The sequence below is a fragment of the Brienomyrus brachyistius genome, chromosome 10 (genome assembly GCF_023856365.1).
Source record: "Brienomyrus brachyistius isolate T26 chromosome 10, BBRACH_0.4, whole genome shotgun sequence".
Lineage (NCBI taxonomy): Eukaryota > Metazoa > Chordata > Actinopteri > Osteoglossiformes > Mormyridae > Brienomyrus > Brienomyrus brachyistius.
This window is the reverse complement of record NC_064542.1, coordinates 27,869,908-27,877,903: the sequence shown is the minus strand read 5'-3', so window position 1 is coordinate 27,877,903 and position 7,996 is coordinate 27,869,908.

Below are 7,996 nucleotides of genomic sequence, written 5' to 3'. Positions count from 1 at the left end.
CTCAGTGATCCAGCCTTCAGCTCACAGCCATGACATCTCTGTCAACACATCGTCTACATGTCACCTTTCAAAAAGGGACAATAAGATGATCTGCATGACAGCTGCCAATGGAGGTGGAATTACTGCACTGTTACATCATCAAACAACCAACCAACACAACTCATCTAAGAAACCCTAACAAAAATAAAGCAACATAATCTTTTGAACCCCTTCCTTAATCATTTGTATTGGATCGCACTAATTCAGTGCTTGAAATAGGGAAAAACAGGTGCCGGTACTCCCCTTGGTATTCGGCGCCAGGTGCCGGTACTCCCCTTGGTATTCGGATCCAGGTGCCGGTACTCCCCTTGGTATTCGGCGCCAGGTGCCGGTACTCCCCTTGGTATTCTGCGCCAGGTGCCGGTACTCCCCTTGGTATTCTGCGCCAGGTGCCGGTACTCCCCTTGGTATTCTGCGCCAGGTGCCGGTACTCCCCTTGGTATTCTGCGCCAGGTGCCGGTACTCCCCTTGGTATTCGCCGCCAGGTGCCGGTACTCCCCTTGGTATTCGCCGCCAGGTGCCGGTACTCCCCTTGGTATTCGCCGCCAGGTGCCGGTACTCCCCTTGATATTTTCGGCGCCAGGTGCCGGTACTCCCCTTGGTATTCGGCGCCAGGTGCCGGTACTCCCCTTGGTATTCGGCGCCAGGTGCCGGTACTCCCCATGGTATTCGGCGCCAGGTGCCGGTACTCCCCTTGGTATTCGGCGCCAGGTGCCGGTACTCCCCTTGATATTCGGATCCAGGTGCCGGTACTCCCCTTGGTATTCTGCGCCAGGTGCCGGTACTCCCCTTGATATTCGGCGCCAGGTGCCGGTACTCCCCTTGGTATTCGGCGCCAGGTGCCGGTACTCCCCTTGGTATTCGGTACCAGCAGATATTGAGAGGTGCCAGTACTCTAAAGAGAGACACAAAGAGATGCTGGTACTGTGTACCGGTGAGTACCAGCACACTTCAAGCGCTGTTCCAACTGTGATATAGTAACTCAGGGCAAATTTGCACCATCTGCTATTGTAACTTTCCTCCAGCCCAGTCATGGAAATGCCTCAGTGAGAGCTGCTAATTCAGCAGAAAGCCATCGGCTCTGGGCTGTGAATGGCAGCCTGTAAGAATGGGGTGAAGAGCAGCTCGTGGCCCCTAAACAGGATAATAAACAGCATGGTGAAGTATCCTGTTATTCTGTCGAATTACTGTCCTCCATATCACAGCTCTGAGTCTAGATAATCAATAACCTGAGTCTTAAAGCCCATAGCACACTCAGAGAAGGTTACCATTCCAGCCACTAGGGGGCCCTGCACATGAGGGCTCTCCCCACACTGCACTGCCTCTCCTGTGTTGTGCACCTGCCGTTAGACTGTGTATGTGCGCATGTAATATTCATGAAGGCTCCCATCTCAAGAACAGCCACTTCCCCGTCCTGTTTGCCCAGCTCGGCTCTGACAGCTACAGCCCTGCTTTTCCGCAAGGTGACAGTACAGATGCTGCAGAATGAGGTTGTGACAGAAAATAGTTTAAAATCACACTCTAGGACTCCACCAACAATATATCACTTATTCCTCTACATCCTGGTGAGTTTCACTTTAAGACACACTGCAGTATGCATTTCCTAATAAAAGCTGAGTGTGAGGAGGTGCGGCTCCCACGCAGTCCCTCTGTCATGCCCTTCACTTTTTTTTAATGTTTAATGACTCTTTTTTGGCTGTTCCTTCCCGTGAGCCCCAGGTAGGCAGACCTAGGAGAGAATCTCCAGCCATGTCTCTAGCAGCAAGGCAAACCAAAAGCGCTGTATCCGCGCTAATGGTCGGCCTGACTTGGGAAGTCTGGCAGCTCAGGCACTTCCGAGGCAGGAGGCACTTCCGGGCGACGGCTTATAGCCGGATGGCGGAGGATCTAGATCAAGTGGCAGACGGAGGAGGGAGGATCGCGCTGGCAGGACAGACCTCAGCTCTGCATCGATTTCCCCGCATTAGCGGTGAGAACAAATGCAAGCAGAAATAAAACAGGAACAACACATGAACTTCACCGCACAATGGAGAACATCATTAAATGACCTTGCTCATTTTACATGACTTATTCAACAAAGACTTTTATCGAAAATATTCTACACACTTGGTGATGTAAATTTGGCAAACTGTGTTTGAACAGTCCTCGGCATGAAAAAATGACGTATGAATCAATCACTCAGACCCTTTAAGAGGGGGTGGTGTGGCTCAGGGGGGAAGGACACTGTTCCCGTTTTCAGGAAAAACACCAGTTCAGATCCTACGGTCAGCAGAGTGAGCTCACCTTAAGCAAGGCCCTTAATCCCACACTGCCCCAGGGACAGGGTGACCCTGGTTTCTCGAAAACGTACATCACTTTGGATGAAAACTTCTGCTAAATAAATGCTATGTAAATGTAAGAGTAGCATTGTTCAAACGCTAAATGATTCTTTACAGCAAATTAAAAGGCCACAGCAAATTTTTCAGTTTCACTCATTTCTCAATCTCTGGGCATGCGCTTGTATAACAAGTACATTTTTTTTTTGCAAACTGCAGCCTGGTTCTTCCGTTTCTCATTAATGAAGGGCTTCTTCCTTGCTTGAAGAGTCTTCAGTCCTGCTTCTAGGAGCCTGATATGAACTGTCCTAGCACTGCACTTCACACCACTGAATTTATTCTTTTTGAAGGTCACTGGAGGTCATCCTCTGATTTACGAGGCACTGCCGGGTTAGTTGAGAGTCATCTCTGCCATTAGAAAGTAGCTTCTGCCCTCTGCCTGGCTGATTTTGGTCAGTACCAGTGTCTCCTGCTTCGCCTCGTTCTTATATACTGCTGTCTTACGAACTGAGCCTGCCTCGGAGTGTAGCTTTCTGCCAGCAGAACCCGGATTAAACCTTGATTTAAAAATGAAGATTTTAAAAAAAAATTACAGAGTGGTCTCTTAATTTTTCCCAGTGCCGTTTATATATTACCACACCCTTTTCGGGAAGAGCGCAAGAGCAGAACTCCCAGAATGCAGTGCAGGCACTTGCAAAAAAATTAAATAATACTTAGAGGAAGACAACCGGTGTGGAGCTTCCCTGATTAATCAATACATGGAAGAGTAAGCATGTCTGGTTCTTTAATGGTGTTTGTACCAAGGACCCTGTCTAGCTCTTTCCTGCAGCTGCGACTGTAACTTTAAAGCAAATAGGTCTGTAAATTATGCAGTTTCACAGTAATTCAGGGAAGTGATTTTACTCTCAGATACATGATCACACTGCATCATTTACTCAGGTGATATAAGAGCCACCAGCAATTTTTTAATACTTATCTTATTCTAGTTTGTATCTGTGTTCTAAAATGGAGGGCCCAGTCCTGTACAGTTGGATGACAAATGGATGCATGAACAAACCAATCACTGCAATTTGGGACTTGGGATGTCTTACCTCTATCAGGAGGTCATTAGTTCAAATCCTATGGTTGGCGGAGCGATTTCACCATTGTCTGATCCTGTTTTAACAATTGTACATTTTGTTGGATAACAGCATCTACTAAGTGCTACATGTAAGATGTTGACATGATGGGTGATGGCCCGATAGCACATCAGAAAGCGCCAATTACAGGATTTCTAGAACAGCCCTTATTTGAGAGAAGCAAACAAAGACACAGAGAGTGCAGGCTTACTCTGACTGGATCTGCCCCAGCAGGTGGAACTTGAGGGCTGGGGGTTGGGTTTTGGGGGCTACAGAGGAGGCCACATAGTTCGCACCGAATTGTTGATGAGTGTCACGGCCGAGAGACGGCAGATGCGCTTATAAGGGTCCTTTGAGCATGTAACAACGCATTACGTAATAATACTGCATTATGTAATAACTCAACAAAATGTCACAAATTTTCACTTCATTATGTAATAGCGCCCGCTTTTGTAATAATCTGTCGTGTTTTGTAATAGACAGCTTGAACACAATATGTAATGAATTTCCCGGCATTTAGTGATAAATCATTACAAATTGAGGTGGTTATTACTAAATGCGGGAGTCACACTTTTTAATGGTGAAAATTTAATACTGTGCATTCCGTAGTAAACAACTAAAATGGACGTCTTCACTGACACTTTTCCGAGGTATTACATCATGTGGTGTTACTGCACAATGCGTCGTTACAGGATACTGGATTGTTCCTGTCGCTAGGGCAGGGTATACGCACAGCAGCGCCAAGGCTATGAGATACAGAAGATAGCGGACGGCAGGTGGGTCTGCACCTTAATGTTCAGCCAAAACAGACTATAGTTATCCTCCTCAATGGGCAAAGGACCAAAAACGAGGTAGAGATATACACAAATACAAATTAATAATAAAAAAAAAAATCATAATCTGGATCCATAGTCCAAACACAGAAAGAAACTCACACAATCAATATGGGAATTACCAAGCAAATAAATGAATCAGAATCACAAGACAATGAGCAAGAAAAACTGGAGAGTAAACAGGAGTCATACCCAGAGGCCAGATCGTAAAACAAATGCTCAATATGGCAGGACACTCAATCCTCAGCTAGGCGGTAATTGAAAACCGGATCCCATGCCAATTAATCAAGATGATGAGCTGCAGGTGTACTTGGGGGGGGGGGGGGGGGGGGGGGGAGGCTGCCTGGGTGCGGCTGAATGGATACTTGGCTTGATGTGAGCATAACAGAAGGAGCATTTTAGATTTTTAGCAGATAATTATACATTTATACAGCCAAACTATTCTAATTCAAAGGAGTTCCTTGTAACTTGCCTGTAATGGACTGGCATCCCGCCTTCAGTGTTCCACTGCTTCCTGCCCTATGTTTCCTGGGATAGTCTCCATGGATGGATGGAGTACAGTGTGGTTACCCAATGGGGCAAAGGTGTGCCAGAAAGACTGAGATGGCAGCCCGCAGCATGTCCACACCACTGATCTCAGTGTAATACAATTTATTTTATAACATGCCCTGTCCAACAGGGCGGCTCCAAAGTGCTCTCTAGGTACCGGTAGCATTCAACTCACTGAAACACCGTAAACATACGCGAAAAATATCCAGGATACATAGAATTTATGGAAGCACTAATACATTCACACTTTATCTTTTCATGCATTTAGTATGTGATCTTTAGTCTGTATTTGTAGTTTATTTTTGGCATATATGAATGATATTGGAAGGTACATGCGACTTGTGTAAAATTTAACTTATTAAATGTCCTGTGACACAGATTTCTTATGTCTGTCGAGACCTGCCTGTACATACAGAGTGCAAATTTCCGCTCTGTGGGTCTATTTGAAGGCTGGGACAGAGACAGATCCCTGGGGCACCAGTGTGCAGGGTGGTGACCAGTAAGAGCCTGATGGCTGATGGTGTTTACAGCTAAACCCATACAATGGAACCATAGTTATCCACTACCGTGAAACAAAGGCTCAAGCTGGAGATCATTATCAAACACTTACAACAGCGACCACTGGTTTTAAGAGTCAAATGATGCTTTTATATGCGCTATTGACTGGAAGTTAAAGCCTAAAGCTATGTTAAATAACATCCTGTAAAACAATGACAAATAATGGAAAATGTATTTCAGCTTGCAGCATTTCCATTAAGGTCACCCATCCGAGGCTTTAAAAAAGACAGATTGCAGTCCATCAGAAAGACAGACACGTATAACGATGCCTTTTGCCGCGTGCAAAACGTGCAAAGCCGCCATCTTCCGGGAATAGAAAGAAGTGCTTGTGCGCCACAGAAAAGGATAGTTACGCACCAGAGAGGGGGAACAGGTGAGAGACTGAATGCTCGGTGAGTTGTCAGTCATAGATACCCGGCTGAAGTACCAGTGTAGAAACCACGTAGAGGCAGTGCTCGACTTATATAAATAATCCGCTCCACAAATTGTATGTAAATCGGACATTCCTTACCGTTCAATCTCAAACTCCAGTCCTGTCTCCAACTGCACAGTTTTTGGTTTCTCCTAATTTAACACACCTGATTCAACTCCTTGTGCTAATTACTACACACCTCTCGAGTTGAATCATTTGTGGAGGAACAGGGTAAGAACTAAGCTACACAGACCTCCGGCCCCCAGGACTGGAGTTTGACACCTCTGCCCTATAACAAAAACACATTAACCGGAAATGTACTAATAATAAAGAACACGTATCAAATAAATGAAAAGATGACGTGTAAATTTACTTACATGTGTATGTCTTTTTGCGGTAGCGCTTCTGTAAAATATGCATCTCATTTTTTTCTTTGTGTGTGTAAATCCAGATTTACGTAAGTCCAGGCCTGCGAGTATATATGCATTACTGTCTGTGGAAGAGGTGCAAGGACGGTTGGGATATATACGCATTAAGAGGATGATCTTCTTTATAACATACTTAGAAATATTCAATGTCGGCGCATGGTATTGGCCTCGTTTTGGGGAACTGATTTATTAGACATTCCATCAGTTACCGTCACATTATTTTATACCATGTATCATCTTAATGTGACGCTGGCTTTTTGAATGAAAGTGAGTACGGGAATCCATGGGGAAGCCCTAATAAAAGATGCAAACTTCCAAACAGGCAGCGTTAAGTTCTCCAGGCACACAAAGTCACACAAATTTGCGCAAATGCGCGATAATACATTCTGATATATTCCCATTAAATATCCAGTTGTTCTTAATGTCGTACGTTCGAAAAACTATTTACATAATAGTGTAAAAATATTACAGCCATTAGCGTGAGATTTAGCAAATTTAACACGACACTGCTGTTACATGACACTAATTATTTTTAACTGACAAGATCACTCTTCAAACTGTACCCTGCAGCTATATTTTAGTTCATTTTTCTTCGTGGCAGATTATTTTCACATGAATTCAAGTATGACTTCATGGAAACAGATAAAGGATCAGCTCGCATCACAGAGCCCTTTTATAAAACATTGGCATTTTTCCAGATAAATGTTTGTATTTTGGCTTCCAAACTCGGTCCTCGGAGACTAGATTATGTTTATCTCCTCGCACAAAAGCAGGGTCGCTCCATAAATCATCTCACCCTGGATTGTGGCGTTAAACTTGTTAGCAAAAGTCGCGATATTTGCTGTGCAATGCTGAACTTCCAGAAACTGCTCAATGATCCAATGATTTTGGAGGCCATGGAAGACATTCAGGAAACTATTTTTTATTGCGAGTGAACATTGTAAACACCATAGGGGGCAATAGGTCTTGCAAAATTGCTTCATATTCCTCGGCTGTTATACAACTATGCAAAGCAATCATGAGACATAATGCCTCCCACAGGACGGCTGCCCATACAACTTAGCACTGTGGGTTGAAGGTATCGTTCTCTTTCTGCTAAAATAAGTCTGCGTGAATTTAGGAAAAAGGGGAAACAATATGGCTCATCAGACCAAATTACTTTTTTTCGTTGCTCAAGGGTCCAGGTTAAAACAGGATATATACACATGTCGGTTGTTGTCCACTGGCTCTGGATATGAATGCTTTCCGAAGATCATTCCTGCCATAAATCCAAGCTTTGTGCGGTTGATAATATACAGTTCGTGGTAATTTTGTGAGGCTATACTTTCGTGGCGCTAAGCATCTATCCTATGAAGTGTCTGTGTTTCCGCGTTGGTGATCTTCCACTTGTTGCAGTGTGTCCTAAATTCTCAGTTGTAAATTCGCGGTTGATCTAAATATAGATCTAAATTCATGCACAGTTAATGCACATTCCCCATACTGCATTTCACCGTGTACATGTCAAGATCACTTTAGTACCACAGAAGTAATCAGTCGTACCATTTGGGGATCATCGGCTGTGCTTTTTGGGAGCAGCTGGCTTGATGATCACTTGTAATTCACACAGCCATAACGTTCAGGTATGAACCGCCATTTTATCCATGCATGAAAACATGCCTGAAATCAGTACTCGTATTATGACATGCTTTTAAAGACATTCAACAGCACTTTGAACGTTAAAAGCAACATCTCTATCCCAGGCTTA